General features: G+C 45.5%; 1 long non-coding RNA gene across 1 annotated transcript; it reads left to right on the top strand.

The window, feature by feature from the left end:
- The first annotated feature begins 19,728 nt into the window (after window positions 1-19,728).
- LOC119941100 lies at window positions 19,729-20,361 on the top strand. Its single transcript, XR_005455206.1, has 2 exons — window positions 19,729-19,876; window positions 20,248-20,361. It is a non-coding gene; the product is annotated as an uncharacterized LOC119941100 (long non-coding RNA).
- The last annotated feature ends 306 nt before the right edge of the window (window positions 20,362-20,667 follow it).

The following is a 20,667-nucleotide window of genomic DNA, read 5'->3' as shown; positions in this document are numbered from 1 at the left end:
CAAACACCATTACTAGAAGTGTTTGACATATAGTAAGTGCTTAACAAAGACCACTATTGTAATTATTATTATTAACAGAAAATACTTTGTCAACACACACACATTTATTTATATTAATGTCTGTCTCCCCTTCTAGACGGTAAGCTCACTGTGGGCAGGGAATGTTTCCATTTATTGTTATATTGTCTTCTCCCAAGCATTTAGTACAGTGTTCTGCACACGGTAAGCCTTCAATAAATGAATGAATGAATGAAAGAATAATTAATAATAATAATAATAATAATAAATAAAAGAATGGATGGATGGATGGATGAATGAATGAACAGTGACCTTCACCCACACTCCAGATCCTTCCCATCCCCATGTAAGTGTGGCCTCTTGGCCCCGTGGCCCAAATTGAAAACTGGCGCCCTTGGCAGAATTATCACTAATTATTTCTTACACCAAGATGGCAAGAGAGATGACAAAACAAAAGGAATTCAAACCAACAGCATGTTCTCTTTAAGGGCTTTACAAAGGAAACCACTGGGAACTCCAGACTATCAGATAACATGTCAACATCCGCAGGGATGTCAGCAGGGTCAATGTATGAAATTAACCTAAATAACCAACTTCACTCCCACATCATCTTTCCTTCAAACGGCCTCCCTCCCCACTGTCCCTGGAGGAAATCCGCCCCCAAACCCCTTGCAGTCCTACCCCTTAACTTCACGCTCTTGGCCAGAGGCCTGAATTTGGGATTTAATCATACACGAGGGGGAAGCTTCATCCTTTTCTCTCCATTGTCTTCCACTTGAGCTTACTTCCTCGAGGAAAATGAGTGGGTAGGGCAGATCTGGATTTAGTCATGGCACAATCCCCGATCTGGTGAGCAAGATACATAACCTCTCTGGACCTCAGTTTCCTCAGCTACAAAATGGAAATGGTAAGATCTGCCCTTCTCTGTCTTACAAGCCCAGTCTGGGGTTTTGGACACAAGAAGTGGCATGGCCTAGTGGATAGAGCACAGGCCTGGGAGTCAAGGGACCTGGGTTCTGATCCTGGGACCACTACTTGTCTGCTATGTGACCCTGGGGAAGTCACTTAACTTCTCTATGCCACAGTGACCTCATCTGAAAATGGGGATTAAGACTGTGACTGTGTCCAACCTTATATCTACCCCAGCGCTCAGTTCAGTGCCCAGCCCATGGTAAACACTTCCATCTGGGTATATGGTAGCTCTGAACATATTTCAGTGTTACATAGAGCATCTTCCATTAGCAGAGATGGCGTCCTGATGGGGAGGTCCTCTATGGATACGCGTGCGGCTAAACATGACCCACAGAGCTGATCCACCCTGCCCCAACACTGACTCTCTCCCACTGTGCAGCTGTGTTCATTGATTCATTCCATCATATTTATTGAGTGCTTACTGTGTGCAGAGCACTATACTAAGCGCTTGGGAAAGTACAGTGCAACAATAAACGGTGACAATCCCTGCCCACGATGAGCTTACAGTGCTGGGCCCTGTTCTCGCATTCTCCCCCTTTTAGACTGTGAGCCCACTGTTGGGTAGGGACTGTCTCTATATGTTGCCAACTTGTACTTCCCAAGCGCTTAGTACAGTGCTCTGCTCACAGTAAGCACTCAATAAATACGATTGATTGATTGATTGATTGATTTACCTCTCTCCTCAAAGTCTTCCCCCAGCTTCAGCTCAGTTTTCATCAGACTCCCCATCAGTCTGTAGTGCCGGGCTAGTCTCTTGTGAGGTGCGTCTCTAGGGAGGAGTCAGCCACATAGAGCAAGTCCAGAATGACAGTTTCTAAGATTTTTGACCAAGCTTATAGCCTGTTGAGATGAAAGAGTTTATCTTCTCTCCTTCATCCTTTTACTGTGTGCAGAGCATGGCAGAGAAGCAGCATGGTGTAGGGGATAGAGCATGGGAGCATGGGAAAGTCACGGTTCTAATCCCGACTCCGCCACTTGCCTGCTGTGAGACCTTGGGCAAATCATTTCATTTCTCTGTGCCTCAGTTATCTCATCTGTAAAATGGGGGTTGAGAATGTGAACCCTGCATGGGACAGGGACTGTGTCCAACTCTATTTGCTTGTATCCACCCAAGCTCTTAGTACAGTGCCCGGCACATAGTAAGTGCTTAACAAATATCATTACTATTATTATTATTATTATTAATTAATTATCGGTACCTTGGCTCTTATCAAAACTTCAGATGCTTCTTGCAGTTAGGCATTATTCATGTATTTATGTCCATCCTCAGCACTTGTGCATATATTCATATTCATCTTCATATTTGGGGTCTCTGTATCTGTCTCCCAAGTTAGAGTGTAAGCTCCTTGAGGGCAGGGAATGGATCTTGCCAATTTGTATTTCCCAAGTGCTTAGTACAGTGCTCTGCACATAGTAAGCACTCAATAAATACAATTGAATGAATGAATGAATGAATCTTATGCTTCTGTTGTATCTACTAAGCACCAACTGCAGTGTACCACCCTTACTGGATGCTCAGTAAATACCATTGTTGCTTCCACCACTCTTGCTACTACAGCTACCACTGGAGAATGGAAGTTCATTCATTCAGTTGTATTTACTGAGCACTTACTGTGGGCAGAGCACTGTACTAAGTGCTTGGGAGAGTACAATATAACAACAAACAGACACATTCCCTGCCCACAACGAGCTTTCAGTCTAGAGGGGGAGACGGACATTAATATAAATAAATACATTACAGATATGTACATTAGTGCTATAGGGCTGGGACGAGGGATGAATAAATGGAGCAAGTCAGGGCAATGCAGAAAGAAGTGGGAGAAGAGGAAAGTGTCAGGGAAGGCCTCTTGGAGGAGATGTGCCTTCAATAAGACTTTGAAGGTGGAGAGAGTTGAATTCTAACATTGGAGTCTGGGTCCTTTCTGGCATACTCCAGTGTGACTGCAGAGTATAAACTGAGGCAATGTGGCTAGACCACAGTAAATCATCTTTAGGCTAGAAGGGGACTTAGTGTGGTTAGAGGAACTTGGGACATCCAGACAGTGAGGTGATTTTGATTGTGACTGCCTACTGAGAAACTAAAAAGCACCCTTATGCGGGTGGAGCACCCTGGTTTGTCAAGGGTTACATTCTTCTGGGGAAATTTTGAGGCATCCAGAACAGTGCGAAGCAGTGTGGCCTAGTGGATAGAGCACAAGCCTGGTAGTCAGAAAGACCTGGGTTCTTATCCCAGCTCCACCACTTGTCTGCTATGTGTGACCTTGGGTAAGTAACTTCACTTCTCTGTGCCTCAGTTACCTCATCTTTAAAATGGGGACTAAGATGATGAACTCAGTGCAACATGGACCGTGTCCAACCTGATTAGCTTGTATTTACTTCAGTGCTAACAACAGTGCTTGGCACATAGTAAGTGCATAACAAATACCATAAATAAACACACACACACCAAAACCGTGCTATGAGGGGCTTCATTGGTCACACAAACTTGGTTTCCTCAGAAACAGGTGCCAAATTCCAGTAAAACCCAACCCTCACATCTCGTGTGCTCAACCTGTGGTCTCAAGGTTTATTTCCCCCTAGGACAGGAGATTAGTTATGAGGCTTCTCCCTTCACCAATTAAACACTAAATTTTCATTACTTCCCTGAAGTAAAAAAAGCCCCTTTAGAAGAGGAGAAAGGAAGATAGAAATTGGATGGGGTACAAACAAAAGGACAGCTGAAATGGAGCCCTGCTCACTTCCCGTTGGAGCTGGTCCACCTCTCGGGATCTGGATTGGACTACACTACCAACTAACTAGTGAGGGACTGAACTGTGTGGTTGAGGCTGCACAACCAGGAAAGAAAATCCCAATAGGGTGCGGTGATCATGGACCAGCAGGAGGGAAAGGATCATGAGTTCACTAACTGCCCAAAAATCAATTTCCTGGGATTCTGGAAAATACTCTTATTGGAATTTTCTCTTGGGAGTTTTTGAGTTCAAAGGTAACTTCCAAAAACACCCTTTCAAAAAAAGCTATTTGGGATTTCAGTCCTTTAACTCCCCCAAGCATCGTAAGAAAATAATGATTGTGGTATTTAAGCTTTTACTATGTTCCAAGCACTGTGCAAAGTACATGGATTTACTCATCCCAGTGTTCAGCTCCTATTCTGGAATTGTGAATGTTGCCCTAATCCTTTGATCAGGGAAGCTTTGCTTTACACATGGCCAGGGCACGCCAGGGAGTGCTTTACACTCAGCGCAGAACGACATTTTTTGCAAACTCTTTTTGTGACCTAATCTGATCCGTAGAGGGCACGTGTGACCTTCAGCATCAAGTATCCAGGGGTTGCCCTGCACAGGCAGGGAAAAGTTTATGGAATCCAGGTTGCTCACTCAGAGCCCATCTCAGAACTGTGACATTAGTTATGGTTTGTAATAATGGCTCGGCTTACTATGTGTTAAGCACTTTTTAAGCACTGGGATAGATACAAGATATTAAGATCAGACACAGTTCCTGCCCTAAATGGGGCTCATCTTTAAGAAATAGGTAGAGCAGGTATCACATCCCTATTTTAAAGAGGAAGAAATTCAAGCCTGGGGACATTAGGTAGCCTGTCCAAGGTCCCACAAGCAAGCCAATAGCAGAGCTCAGCCTAGAACTAGGGTCTCATGACTTCCTATGCCATGTCCTTTCTACCAGGTTATGCTGTCTTCTTAGGAGTTTGAGAGCCTATCCTCCTGACTAACAGACAGGATATTTCCTAGAGTCTGGGGTGGGGTTGATGTTGGAGCACAGAGATGGTGAGGTGCCTTCTATGACAGCTCTCCCCAGTTTCAAAGCCCTTCTGAAACCACATCTCCTCCAGGAGACCGTCCTCATTCCTTACCCTATTTCCTCCTCTACTGACTCTTTTTTTTTTCCTTTTACGGCATTCGTTAAGAGTTTACTATGGGCCTGCCATGGTACTAAGCACTGGGGTAGATCCAAGCTAATCAGGTTGGACACAGTCCCACATAAGACTCACGGTCTTAATCTCCATTTTACAAATGAGGTAACTGTGATAGAGAGAAGATAAATGACTTGTCCAAGGTCACACAGCAGACACTTATAGGGCTAGGATTAGAACCCAGATCCTCTGACTCTCAAGCCCACAGGATTTGAGTCCAGACCCTCTGACTCCCAAACCCACAGGATTAGAACTCAGATCTTCTGACTCCCAAACCCACACTCTTTCCCCCTAGGCCACTGCTTCTCAGAGGCCATGCTGTTCTTCAGCACTTCCACATCACCTAAGCATTTAGCATGGGCTTTGGAGTCAGAGGTTTTGAGTTCTAAACCCGGCTCAGCCACTTGTCTACTGTGTGACCTTGGGCAAGTTACATAACTGCTCTGTGCCTCAGTTTCCTCATCTGTAAAAGGGGGATCGAGACAGTGAGCCCCCATGTGGGACAGGGACTGTGTCCAACTTGATTACCTTGTAACTATCCCAGTGCTTAGAGCAGTGCTTGACACATAGTAAACACATAACAAATACCATAATTATAATAATTATTATTATCATTATTATTATTACTGGATACTCATCTCCTCTCCCCTCCATAGCACTTACTTACATATTTCTAAACTCTGTTGATGACTACCCCTACCAGTACTTTATTTTAGTGCAGGTCTCTCCTAAATTCTTTGAGGGCCACAATAGTGTCTACTAAGTCTGTCGTAACATCCCAAGCCCTTAGTACTCTGCACAGAATAAGCACTCAATAAATACTATTGATTGGCTGGTCCAGAACCTCAGGCAGCAGTTTTCAATTATATAGGACCATGAAATAGGAGATACAATGGAGGATGTCTAATGTCATAAGATAAATTTTGACCAGGTCTCAGTCTAGTACATCTCTGACTTTTTTTGCTGAATTGCAGCAAAAAATACTCTCACCAAAACTAGCTGACTAATAAGACAACGTTCATTAGTCGTTAAAAAATGTGGTTTCTCCAACTCTTTACCCTGGTTAGATTTAATCAATGCCAGAACTTTCAATTGTTTGTTTGCATATGCTCAGGAGTTAATTTTTGTAAATGGAAGACAACATCATGAAAAATTATAGGTTAGATTTCAAATACGATAATGCCATTATGCCCACATTGGTGCGTGTGTGTGGGTATGTGTGTAGGTGTACTCAGCTTTTGCAAGAGCCAAGTGAAATAATCATTATCAACATCATCATCAGAATAATAAAAAATAGCTGGTGATGGTGTTTACTAAGTACTTACTATGTTCCAAGCTCTGGGCTAAGCGCTGGAGTGGATACAAGATAATCAGATTGAACAGACTTGGGCCTTATTGTGGTTCACAGTATAAGAGGGAGGAAAAACTGGTATTTTATCCCCATTTTATAGATGAATAGACTGAGGCACAGAGAAGTTAAGTGACTTGCCCAAGGCCTCATTGCAGGCAAGTCTCCTGCTCCAGACACTTTCTACTAGGCCACATTATTTCCCAGATAAATCCACGTCTTTGTCTGAATCTGTACATCGTATGTTTAACGCTGTCTTCCTAGTTCAGTGCCTGGCACATCATCATCATCATCAATCGTATTTATTGAGCGCTTACTTTGTGCAGAGCACTGTACTAAGCGCTTGGGAAGTACAAATTGGCAACATATAGAGACAGTCCCTACCCAACAGTGGGCTAAATGCCATGAAAAAAAATTGTGCATACCACTCTGAAAGACAAGAAGGACCTTTGTGGATCCACACGATCATTTGTCCCACTTCGTGGTCCTCCTATCCTCCTGACTGATAATCTTCACCCTTGCCGTCCCAGCCTTGCCCTTCACTCTGCCGTGGCCTTGAGCGGTCTTACAAGGGCTACCGACCAGCCAAGTCTGACAGTGGGGTGAGAGGAATAAGCCAGGGCCCAGAACATCCACTATCAGGGAGAGTCCCTGAGCCCATGAGGAGCCACATTTAGGTAGTCAACCCCTCATCCCAACCTCTCTCTCCGCTCAACATCACCTAGTGCTTCACAACATAGCCCCACTCTAATGTCAAGGGTGCTAATCCTTTATCCCTCAGCTGGCTCCTGAGGGCCACATCAGAAGATACATGTGGATTCCTGCATCTTGGTTCTCTCCAGGCAGTTCCAGTTGGAAGTGGCTAGATCACAGGCACAAGGTGTTTATTCAGTGAGGAACCCTGAGGGTTTCCTCTGGCTTGTGGCGGGAAGGGAGATACACTTTCATTCATTCATTCAATCAATCGTATTTACTGAGTGCTTACTGTGTGCAGAGCACTTGGGAAGTACAAGTTGGCAACATATAGAGACGGTCCCTACCCGACAGCGGGCTCACAGTCTAGAAGGGGGAGACAGACAAAAAAACAAAACATATTAACAAAATAAAATCAATAGAATAGTAAATATGTACAAGTAAAATAAATAGAGTAATAATTATGTATAAACACATATACAGGTGCTGTGGGGAGGGGAAGGAGGTGGAGCGGGGGAGATGGGGAGGGGGAGGAGGGGGAGAGGAAGGAGGGGGCTTAGTCTGGGAAGGCCTCCTGGGGGAGGTGAGCTCTCAGTAGGGCTTTGAAGGGAGGAAGAGAGCTAGCTTGGTGGATGTGTGGAGGGAGGGCATTCCAGGCGAGGGATACACAATGCATATGTGTTTCACATACATCTGAATCAACAGCTACACTGAGCTGTGGGTTTCAGAAAGGGGCTACAAAAGTTGCTCGCAAATTCCAGCTCTTTCCCAGACCCCCTGTATAACTTAGACAACCCTCTAAGGATTTAGCAGCACTGCTGCCAGACAAAATGGATTTATCTGCAGACTTTACCTAAGGAGATCAGGAAGGCAAACAGGAGCCTCACTTAACAAATAAAGGAAAAGCTCAAAGTCCTTGGGCCACCCAGCTAGGACTACTCTGGTGGGAAGAAAGGTGCACCAGGAAGACAGGATTAAATAAAATGAACCAAGGGCAATAAAGGCAAACACACACACACACACACACACACACACACACACACACGCACGCACGCACACACACACACAATTTTTTTCCAGCTCAGCTGCTTTAGTTTGCCAGCTCTTCCTCGTAAAGTGTCTGGCATCGTAGTGGGAAATAACATGGAACCATTACTGAATCCTTTTTGGCCAAGTGGCAAGAACATGGGCTTGGGAGTTAGAGGAAATGCGTTCTAATCTTGGCTCTGCCACTTGTCTGCTGTGTGACCTTGGGCAAGTCATTTAACTTCTCTGTACCTCAGTTCCTTCATCTGTAAAATGGGGATTAAGACTGTGAGCCCCATGTGGGACAGGGACTGTGTCCAACCTGATTGCCTTGTATCTACCCCAGCGCTTAGATCAGTGCTTGGCACATAGTAAGTGCTTAGCAAATACCATCATCATGATGATCATTATTTAACTCCCAGCAGAAAGCTCTGGGAACAAGATGGCAACCTCCTTCAGGATGCCACAGAGTGCGAGCTTGGGTGTAGTGGAATAAAAGAGTGGATATATAGAAGGGAGATAACCCATTCAGTAAAACCAATCCATCCATAAAAAGTATTTATTTGGTGCGTACTCTGAGCAGAGTACTATACTAAGCACATGGAAGAATAAAATTAGTGGATTAAATAAAACTTAATTTAATTAAAATTTTATTTAATTTAACCCTAAATTAATTAAAATTAGAGTTAGTGGTTATGATCCCAGCCCACAAGGATCTTACATTCTAGTGGAATGGTCAATAGTTTCTGCTTAATGTGGAGAGGAATGGGCAACCGTTGAAGTTTTTTGAGGAATGGGGAGATATGTGCACCTTTTGAAGAGGTGACCTGGGCAACAGAGTGCAGTAATTATAATAATAATAACAATAATGGCATTTGTTAAGTGCTTAATATGTGCCAAGCACTGTTCTAAGCGCTGAGGGGGATACAAGGTAATTAGGTTGTCCCACATGGGGCTCACAGTCTTAATCCCCATTTTACAGATGAGGTAACTGAAGCACAGAGAAGTTAAGTGACTTGCCCAAAGTCACACAGCTGACAAGTGGTGGAGCCGGAATTAGAACCCATGACCTCTGACTCCCAAGCCCGGGCTCTTTCCAATGAGCCAGGCTGCTTCTCAGTACTGCCCAAAGAAGGAAGAGACGGGAGGGAGATCAGCAACAAGGCTGATGCAGTTGTCCAATTGGGTATAACAAACGTTTGGACAGCATGGTGGCCATTGGGAGAGGAGAAAAGGATGGATTCTGAAATATGTAGTGGATGATATACCATCAGAATTTAGAGACTGACTGAATATGGAAGCAGTGTAGCTTAGTGGATAAAGCATGGACATGGGAGCCAGAGGACCTGAGTTCTAACCCCGTGTCTATGACTAGCCTGCTTGGTGACCTTGGGCAAGTCAGTTAACTTCTCTGTGACTCATTTTCCTCTACAGCAAAATGGGGATTCAAGACCTTTTCTCCATCTTACTAAAGACAATGAGCCCCATGGGACCAGGTCTGTGTCTGACCTGATTAACTCATATCTACCCCTGAGCTTAGAACAGTGTTAGTGCTTAGCAAATACCATTAAAAATATGAAGAATCAAAGTGACGGAGGAGTCGAAGATGCTAAGCTTACAGGCTTGAGACATAGGGAGGGTGGTGGTGTTGTCAGTGGCAAAATTATATGGAGCAGAGGATTCATAGGGAAGATGAGAAGTTCATATTGAGTTTGGGAGGTTAGTGAAATATCTATGTAGAGATGTCCTGGAAGCAGGAGGAAATGCAAGTGAGCAGAGAAGGACAAAAGTCAGGGCTAACAAGGAATCATCCGCAAAGAAGTGATAGCTGAAGTTGTGGAACCGGATGAGCTCCCCAAGGTAGTGAGAGTAAATTGAAAAGATAAGAGGACCCAGAGTAGAGTAGAGCTTCAAGAGACACGTGAAGTTATTGGGTGGGAGATATGGAATTGGAGAAAGAGACTGAGAAGGATCGGTCAGAGAGGGTAGTGCTTTAAGGGTAGTGCTTTCTAGTGGAAAAAACACAAGCCTGGGAGTTACAGGACCTGGGTTCTAATCCAGCATCTCACACTTGCCTGCTGTGTGATCTTGAGCAAGTCTCTTTGCCTCAGTTTCCTCATCTGTAAAATGGGGGTTTATTGCCTGTTCTCCCTCCTACTGAGACTGTGAACACCATGTGGGACAGGGACCGTGACCTACCTGAATCTCTTTTATCCACCCCAGAACTTAGCATAGTACTTGGCATATAGTAAGGGCTTAACAAATACTACAGTTATTATTATTATTATTGTAAGGGAATGGCTAAGGGAATGGTCCACAGTGTCAAAGAAGGTGTAGATAGAGTAGTGTTCATTAAATTTGGTGAGAAGAGTGTCATTGGTGACTTTGGAGAGCACAGTGTTAGTAGAGTGAAGTGGGAGAGAGCTGGGTTGGAACAGAGGAAATGGGGGCAAGCAGTGGATATAAACAACCCATTTGAGGAGGTTGGACAGGAATAAGAGGGAGATGGGGCAATAGCTGGATGATGGAGGCAAGGTGAAGGTCATGGAGGGAAAAAGAATGGATGCTAGTGTCTTTAAAAAGTGAGAAGGGATAATAATAATAATAATAATGGCATTTGTTAAGCGCTTACTATGTGTGAAGCACTGTTCTAAGTGCTGGGGAGGGTACGAGGTGGTCATATTGTCCCACGTGGGGCTCACAGTCTTAATCCCCATTTTACAGATGAGGTAACTGAGGCTCAGAGAAGTTAAGTGACTTGCCCAAGGTCACACAGCAGACATGTGGGGGAGCCGGAATTAGAACCCACAACCTCTGACTCCCAAGCCCGTGCTCTTTCCCCTGAGTCACGCTGCTTCTCTCTATAGGATGGGGTTGGAGGCGCAGTCAGAGAGAGTAGATTTTGAAAGCAGGTAGCTGATCTACTTTTGAGAGATATCTGAGAAATATGAGAGTGGATGAGGGGATGAGAGGGAGATTATGGTTTTCTTTTCATCAATGAAGTCGATGACATAATCATCTGGGTCTAAAGAGGGGGTAGGAAGAAGTGTTGGGCATTTTAACAGGTAGTTAAAGATCTGAAGTAGTTGGTGGGGGCAGAGGACATAGGTTATCCTTGATTCGTCTCTCTCTTTCAACTTTATTCAATCAGTCACAAAATTCTATTGGTTCCTTCTTCACAGCATTTCCAGAATCTGCCACTTCCCCTCCATCCAAACTCCAAGACCCTGTTCCAAGCACTTGTCATATACCATCTCAATTACTGCATCAGCCTCCTTGCAGTACTCCCTGATTCCAGTCTTTCCTCCTCCAATCCATATTTCACTCTGCTGCCTGGATCATTTTTACAGAAATCATTTTGCACAGATCTCCCCCCTCCTCAAAAATCCTCCTAAAGTTGTCCCTTCCTCTCTGCATCAAAGCAGAAACTCTTGACCACTGGCTTAAAGAAAATGAGTCAGTTCTTCCCCTCCTACCTAATGACTCTTTTCTCCCATTACAACCCAGCTTCCACTTTTCACTCCTCCCAAGGCAACACTGTGTCTCATTCTGATCTACTCATCACTGAACTCTTGTTCATGTCCTCCTTTCAACCTGGAACTCCACCTCTGATCCTCTACTTCTGGCAGACCAGTGCTCTCCCCATCTTCAAATCCCTTCTGAAATCACATCTCCTCGGGAGGCTTTCCACGATAAATCTCTCCTCTCCCTGCCCAATTTCCTCTACTACTGCATCACCTAATCACTCAAGTCCTCATCCCTTAAGCACCTAGGTACTCATCCTACCCTCTTCCTACTCCCTCCCATGGATTTTTATTCATATTTTTAACTTGATTGCTTCCCCTACCGTAATTTCTTTTACTATCTCCCTCACAAAACTGTACGCATCTACAAACTCTGTTGTAGGCTTCCAAGCACTGAGTAAAGTGCTGTACACAGAGAAAGTGCTCAATAAATACCATTAGTAGATTGAAAATTCACAGTTGGTTTACAGGGCCAGAGCTGCACGTCAATGAGGAGGGAAGAGAGAGAATTTTGAAGGAGTGGGGTTTTGAGGGAATAAGTGAGGGAGAAGAGAAGGAATAGAGAGGGGAAGGAGGAAGTGGCAGATGAAGGAGGAAGGGAAGGAGAGGGAAAGTGAGAAAGGAGTAAGAAGCAAAAGGTATAAAGGGAAGTGGATCTGCTAGCAGCAGAGGGATGTGGAAGGGAAGGAGAGGGAAAGTGGGAAAGGAATAAGAAGCAAAAGGTACAAAGGTACAAAGGTGCTATTCTAAGGCCACCCTTCTGGTCCTCCCAAGGTAATAGGGCTGGGGCCAATGGCTCCCTTCGCCCCGATCCGAGAGCCATTCACCTGTGTGTCTGACCCACTGCAGCAGTGTACACCTCTGAGACCACACGAGCATCCTCTGTAATAATAATAATAATAATAATAATAATAATAATAATAATAATAATAATAATAATGGTATTTGTTAAAAATTTACTGTGTGCCAGGCAGTGTATTAAGCGCTAGAAACTAGCCAGTTTTAGTGTGATCTCCCGGCCCCCACACTGCCTCTGTGGCTCTGGAGTTCCCAACCTTCTCCCAACCCGAATGGCCCCGGGCCCATTCCCTACTCGTCCAGCGACACCCAGTCGGTGTAGGACCAGGAACGAGGTTCTGGAGTTCCCACCCTTCTCCCAACCCGAATGGACCCGGGCCCATTCCCTACTCGTCCAGCGACACCCAGTCGGTGTAGGACCAGGAACGAGGTTGAGACATTCCCGTCATTTTCCCCCTCTTACCAGCAGGGGGCGAAAGGTGGCGTTACCACGATAGCTCCTCTTCTGATCCTTAGCTGCAGCAAGCTAACCACCCTGCCCAAAAAGCTGTGGGCATGAACCTACAGGTGTTATCCTTCAGGCTATAAGCTTACCGAAAGCAGGGATCGTCTCTACCAACTGTATGGTACTCGACTGACCACTTAGTACAGTGCTCTGCACAAAGGAAGCACTCCGAAATACCATCCATTCGTTGATTGATGGTGTCACCCCCGAAGTGGTGAGCCCATGGGGGCGATTGGCTCCCGTTGCCCCCACAGTCTCAACTATGGAAGATGTCAATTAAAGGTGTCGGCAGCACGAGGGGGTTTTTAGAGGGTTAGCTCAAAGTCTTTGGGGAGCCCCCCTGCCTCACCGCCAGACTCCCATGTTTGGGCAGGTAGCAATGTCTGTAATCTATTCCTGGCCATTTTGGAGACCCACATTTGGATGAACCCACATTCGAAGACCCAGGGAGATTCAAAGGATGTGATTCTCCCTCCCATCTCTATGCCACCAGAAGTCATTCTCCTTGTTCCCGGGGCCACAGCACACAGATTCATTCATTCATTCATTCATTCATTTGTATGTATTGAGCACTTACTGTGTGCAGATCCCTGTACTAAGCGCTTGGGAAGTACAAGTCGGCAACATATAGAGACGGTCCCTACCCAACAACGGGCTCACGGTCTAGAAGGGGGAGACGGACAACGAAACAAAACATGTAGACAGGTGTCAAAATCGTCAGAACAAATAGAATTATAGCTATAAGCACCTCATTAACAAAATAAATAGAATGGTAAATATGTACAAGTAAAATAGAGTAATAAATCTTTACAAATATATACAAGCACTCAGTACAGTGCTCTGCACACAGTAAGCGCTCAGTAAATACGATTGATTGATATACAAGTGCTGTGGGGAAGGGAAGGAGATAGAGCTGGGGGGTGGATGGGGAGAAGGAGAGGAAAGAGGGGGCCCAGTCTGGGAAGGCCTCCTGGAGAAGGTGAGCTCTCAATAGGGCTTTGAAGGGAGGAAGAGAGCCAGCTTGGCGGATGTGTGGAGGGAGGGCATTCCAGGCCAGGGGAAGGCCATGGGCCAGGGGTCGACAGCGGGACAGGCGATGCTGACGGCCACACAGCACGCCTCAGGTTTGGGTCCCAGAACCCCCTGGGCTTTCCATTCCCTGCTGATCCCTGGGCCCATGCACAACCACTGACAACATTTCTCCCACAGTGCTTCCAGCCCATTGTGCCAGCCCCGACCTCCTCCCACCAGCAGCTATAATTAGACCAGTGGCCCAAGCCCTGCTGTATGGGCAAACTCTTCCCATGTGTTCCCTTCCCCCTCAGTGGTGTAATGGGGCCACAGGGATTTCTCTTTTATTTGTTTGTTTGTTTGCATATGGTTTGCATTAATATTTTTATTACTGCTGCATGATGCTGGCTATGTTTCTTGTTGTTATTATTATGGGATTTTGGGCGGAGTTTTTTTTTGCTTTAATTTCCATTTTGGTTCTGATTGGGCAAAGGATCTCTTCACTCGCTACCTTCAGAGCTACGGGTGTTGGTGTGGGGGCAAGTGGGCATAACCATCTACCCAACAGGGCAAGGCTGCAGGGGCCCTGCAAACCAGAAGGCAGGGTGGGCAGCTGGCTGGTCCACTGACATTGGCACAAGTCTCCCAGGGACAGCCCCATCAGGAGCTCTTCTCCACTGGTCTCAGTCTGCCCTATCCCTTCCTACCCACCTCAAAAAAATCCACTTCCCCTCTCCATTTACCAAGACGTTAAGATGGATAAACACTAAAAGATCAATTGAGAAGCAATGTGGCCTAGTGAAAACACCAGGGGCCTTGGAGTCAGAGGACCGGTTCTAATTCTGGCTCTCCACTTACCTGTGTGCTACTTGGGCAAGTCATTTGACTTGATATTATTGATGCCTGTCTACTTGTTTTGTTTTGTTGTCTGTCTCCCCACTTCTAGACTGTGAGCCTGTTGTTGGGTACAGATTGTCTCTATTTGTTGCCAAATTATACTTTCCAAGCACATAGTACAGTGCTCTGCACACAGTAAGTACTCAATAAATACAATTGAATTAATTAATGAACTTCTCTGTTCCTCAGTTCCCTCATCTGCAAAATGGGGATTCAATACCTGCTCTCCCTCCTACTTAGACTGTGAGCCCCATGTAGGATCTGATTAGATTATATCTACCCCAGCACTTAGTACAGTGCTTGGCCCATAGTAAGCACTTAAGAAATAATAATATTATCGTTATTATTATTATTATTATTATTATTATTATTATTACTTGAACCATGGCTCTCTGAATTAGAATCCAACAAGATTGGCTGAGTACTTACTGGGTGAAAAACACTGAATGAGGTGTTTTGGTGAAAGCCAGAAGGCATAAACAGCCCCATCCCTGCCTTCAGAGAACTTATGGACAAATGGATTACTATCCAATAGTTAAGGGGAGAAAGGAAGTAAAGAGATTAAAACCAGGTGCTGTGCTGGCCTGAGATAAGGTCTGAGTATGTTCAGTTATCCAAATTTCCACTTATCCAAATTGTCCCGGTTCCTGAGTGGTTTGGATAAATGGCTCCTGTCTACTCCAGGAAGGCTGTTTCCAGTCTAGGATGGGGACAAAGGGAGCACCAGGCCTTTCTCCAGTGGGATGAAGGTCTGCCAGATTCTCACTCTCTTCCTTCTGGTCACCAGTGAGGCCAGAGAACAGGGAATTTCTGGGCAGCGCCCAGTTTCGGGAGCTAAGTCAGTTAGAGCTGGCACAGGGAGCCCCATATTTAAGCCAGATGTGGATAGATATCTAAGGCCCAGGTTATCCACTGCCCTGCCCCAATTTCAGCTTGTGCCCAGCCCAGCCCAGTACCCATTGGAAGTACATTCACCTCCACCTCCAGGGGAATGGAGAGGATTATGCTTTGTTTGTGTACTTAGCTCAGAGACTACTGGAACTTGTAGTCCCAGTCAGTAGCCATGGACAACCACACCATGGGGAAGGAGGTGAGGGGTGGCGATGGAGAAATGGGGTGAGCCCAATCTGGATTCAGTCTGAGGCCGGCTCATCCTGAACCCTCAGGCACCGAACCTGCGGTGCCCTATCGGCCCACACAGGGCTCTGAAAGACCTTCTCTGGGAGATTTTGAGATTTCTGATTCCCAAAGAGTGGAGGGCTGGTAAAGCTGACTTGGCTCAAGGCCCAGCCCAACATGCATCATGATATGGACGACAGTGACATGGTGATACACTAGCTCAGCTCCAGGCAATGCTTCCCAAGAGTCTACTGGGCACAGGTGGGTGGCAAAAGGAAGCAGAGAAGCAAACTTGCCTAGCAGAAAAAGTTCAAACCTGGGAGTCAGAGGACCTGGGCCTCTAATCCCTGTTTCCCAACTTGCCTGCTCTGGGACCTTGGGATAGTCACTTAACTTGCCTGTGCCTCAGTTTCCTCAACTGTAAAATGGAGATTAAATGCCTGTTCTCTTTCTCTCCTATTCTATGAGCTTCATGTGGAATAGGGACTGTGTCCAACCTGATTATCATATATCTATCCTCGGCACTTAATTCAGTGCTTAGCACTAAGTAAGTACTTAGCAAGTAATTCAATTAACCATATTTAACTTATATTTATTCAGCACTTTCTATGTGCAGGGAACTGTACTAAGCACTTGGGAAAGTACAACAGAATTAGCAGATACGTTCCCTGCCCATAACGAGCTTACAGTCTAGAGGGGAAGACAAACATTAATATGAATAAAGAAGTAATTTATTCATTCAGTCATATTTATTGAGCACTTACTGTGTGCAGAGCACTGTACTAAATACTTGGGAGAGTATAGTATAACAATTAACATATTCCCTGCCCATAATGATCTGTCAGTCTAGAGGATGAGCAATGTCTCCCGCTTTAGACTGTAAGCCAGAGCTCTGCACACAGTAAGTGCTCAATAAACACGATTGAATGAGAATAGGTAGGGAACACATCTGCTGATTCTGTTGTAGTGTACTCTTCCAAGCACTTAGTACAGTGCTTGCATATAGTAAGTGTTCAATAAATACCACTGAATGATTGATAAATTATTAAGGGGCGACTTTGAGGATGGAAACAAGTGTCTTTCCTGTAAATGCAAAGCTGGGGGCCAGGGTTTTCAGGGAGGCAGACAGGCCACTATGAACTGACAGCCAGAAAGATCTGATCTGGGGACTTCCCAGTTCTCGTTCTTGTCAGAGACCCAGGATAATAATAACTGTGGTATTTGTTAAGTGCTTACTATGTGCTGAGCACAGTACTAAGCACTGGGGTGTACATAAGCAAATTGAGTTGGACACAGTCCCTGTCCCACATGAGGCTCACAATCTTAATCCCCACTTTGCAGAAGAGGTAACTGAGGCCCAGAGAAGTGAAGTGACTTGCCCAACCCAGACAAGTGGCAGAGCCGGGTTTAGAGACCACGTCCAGATCCACGCTCTATCCACTAGACCACAAGGGTAAGCAAGACTAGGGGTCTGGCCCAGACAGTTGTAGGGGTGAGAAAGGCTTTTCTCCCAACTGCTGGGAACCAGTGGAGAGGGTGATAATGCCTTGCCCTCAGTGGCTCCTGAATGGTTGGCCCCTCTGCAGAGATCTCCTCTGGCACTCAGGATTCAGTCTCATTCTTTGGGACAGATTGAACTCAATCAATCAATCAATCAATCGTATTTATTGAGCGCTTACTGTGTGCAGAGCACTGTACTAAGCACTTGGGAAGTACAAGCTGGCAACATATAAAGACAGTCCCTACCCAACAGTGGGCTCACAGTCTAGAAGGGGGAGACAGAGAACAAAACCAAACATACTAACAAAATAAAATAAATAGGGTAGGTACAGGTAAAATAAATAAATAAATAGAGTAATAAATATGTACAAACAATAAATATGTACAAAGAAGTGAAGTGACTTGCCCAAAGTCCCACAGCTGACAAGTGGCAGAGCCGGAATTTGAACCCATGACCTCTGACTCCAAAGCCCGGGCTCTTTCCACTGAACCATGGAGCGCTTACTGTGTGCAGAGCACTGTATGAAGCGCTTGGGATAGATACAATTGAGTGAATGATTTAGTGGAGCGGGCAGCCCTGGCCCCGGGTGCTGAGGGCGGAGATGTCCGGCCCGCCTCACTCACGGCTCCTGAAGCATCCCCACGAAACTGGGCTCTCCCAGTAATTGTGGCAGCGACTCCTAAATATTCCAGTGACCAGGGTCCCCTGCCTCCCTCTCCCTGCTCAACCTTTCCAGAATTTCCCTTTTTCCTGCTTCCCTGCCAGCTAACACTTTGATTCAGTTTGCCGCAAGGGCTAGTATTCCACTCAGAAGAGCTCAGTTGTTTGCAAACTATAAACAGGGATCATGCCAACTCAATTGTACTGTACTTTCCCAAGCGCTTAGTACAGTGCTGTACACTCGGTAAGCAATCAGTGATTAATTGACAGAAAAAAATTTAAATCAAATTGATTTCGGCAAGATCCCAGGAATGGAGAGGAGAAGCTTGAGACAGAGCCAAGTTTCCTGGCAACTGCTCAGCAGCGTATTTGCTGAATGGCCTCTCCACCCCTCTTCTCCCTCCTTCCACCCCTGTAGTTGCCCAGCATAGTGACTTTGCACACAGTAGTCAGCTTGTACTGTGCCCTGCCTACAAGAGGCCCCCAGTGTAGTGCTCTGTACACAATAAATGTCCAGTACAGTGATCAGCACCCCTCTCAGGGTCACACCTGGAGGGTTTCCAGTACTCTACCAATCTCAACTATGGGAGAGACAGTCAAGCAGAGGCATACTCATTCCATTTCTAGCTTGGGCAGTGGCTAGCGAGTGGCAGGCAATCTGCTACAAGTCAAAACTCCCCTGTGCTGAGCAGCAGCGGCATGGGAGAGAGTTGAGGGCAGAGATTCAAGCTGACTTTGTGGAAGGAGGCTTTGGTAAACCACTTCTGTATTTTTACCAAGTAAACTCTATGGATCCACTACCAGAACGATGGCAGATGGAGGTGGGGCGTTCCAGGAGAGATGTGTCGCTATGGGTCGGAGACAACAAGACAAGGCAGTGATCAGCACACAGTGGGAACCCAGTTCAGTTCTCTGAACACAATAAGTGCCTGTGCCCAGTACAGTGTTCTGTCCATAATTGTTGTCCATTACAGTGAATGCTTGATGCACTGAAGACTCCCATTATTGTGATCTGAACACAGTTGGTATCCAACAGTGCTCTGTAAACAGCAGGTGCCCAATCATACTAAAGGGTCCAGCACACCAACAGTGCTCTGTAAACAGCAGGTGCCCAATCATACTAAAGGCTCCAGCACAGAATCCTGTACACAGTTGGTGGGCAATACATTGCTCTGCACGTGATAGGCTCTTGGTACAGCATTCTGCACACACGAATACAGAGTTCTGCATACAATAAGTATGGAGAAGTAGCAGTGACCTAGTGGAAAGGGCACAGGCTGCGAGTCAGAGGACCTGGGTTCTAATCCCAGCTCCGCCAATTGCCTGCTGTCTGACCTTGGGCAAGTTACTTCACCTCTCTGTGCCTCAGTTTCCTCAACTGTGAAATGAGGATTAAATACCTGTTCTCCCGCCTACTTAGGTTGTGAGCCCCATGTGGGCAGGGACTGTGTCTGACCTAATTAATTTGTGCCTAAGTGCTTAACAATACCATAAAAATGTGCTCAGCCAATATAGTTATTGATGATATTAACTGCTATCCTCAGACCAGAACCTCCCTCAAACCATAACTGATCAATAGCTGTCATCCTTTCCCCTTAAAAATCACCAGAGAGGACAACTCCTTTTGGGATATTCTGATCAGCTCCAGAGAAGAAAATTCCATGGTCTTTTTAGTTCTAGAATTTTAAATAACAAATTGTCTTTCACAGAACCTTAAACCATGGTGACAGAATCATGAGGATGCCTTGATCATTCCAAAGTTGGCTGTTCTTCGCTTCATCCCTTCCAGAAATCAGGACATTCTACCTATGTCATCATATTCTCCAAGTATCAACTGTGGGGTTTCCAAGAATTATGACCTCAGATGAGCAAATAAGTAAGAGACATTTTCTGAAGCACTTCCTTCTCCTAAGTGGGAAGAAGCTAGACTGAATCCAGATTAGTTTTATGATTTTCAAAGCAACAGAAAATTGTGTGTTAATAATGCAGGGAGGAATCCTGATTTTGTAGCTGGAGATACTGAATCCTGGAAGACTCTAGGGCTGGCTGGAAGTTAGAGTCCCTTGGGCTCTGGTCTTAGGTGAACTGGCAGAACTTTTCGAGGTAGATGTTGAGTTTTCCAGGGGAAGCCCCCATCAGGAGGAAGGAGCAAAGAGGTGATGGGAAGAAATAAGGTATCTCCCTAACCAAAAGCATAGTATAAAATAAAATGTTTATCTTTCTTTTTTCTCCCTGGGGTGTCAACAGGTCTGGGTGAGACCCAGCTCAGAATCAACACTCTTGGTCCACATTTATATTCAAGAGACCCACGTCATCCATGCTTTGTGTTTGATGTCAAATAAACTGGGATGTTAATTGTTACTGGCTACCTTCCTGGCCCTTTTCCAGAGGAAGACCCCTACAGAAAAGGAAAGCTGGACAATTAAAATCTATGGTTCAGCCCAAAAGACCCCAAAATAGATTATCTATCCACTCCCCAGCAGAAAGATTGTTCTTCAGCATTCTAGTCCTCACCAGCTGGTTGCCTTCCCTCTGAATTTTTCCCAAATGCTGACACCCTCAGTCTACCTCAGTGGCTTTCTCCAAGTTCCATTGCTTCAGGGTCACCATTATTCCCATTTCCCTGCTGTCCCATACAAGTGCTCCCTGCCCGTTTCTTCCTGATTT

This window comes from Tachyglossus aculeatus, chromosome 1 (genome assembly GCF_015852505.1).
Source record: "Tachyglossus aculeatus isolate mTacAcu1 chromosome 1, mTacAcu1.pri, whole genome shotgun sequence".
NCBI classification, from domain to species: Eukaryota; Metazoa; Chordata; class Mammalia; order Monotremata; family Tachyglossidae; genus Tachyglossus; species Tachyglossus aculeatus.
This window is presented reverse-complemented; position numbering and strand designations above follow the sequence as displayed.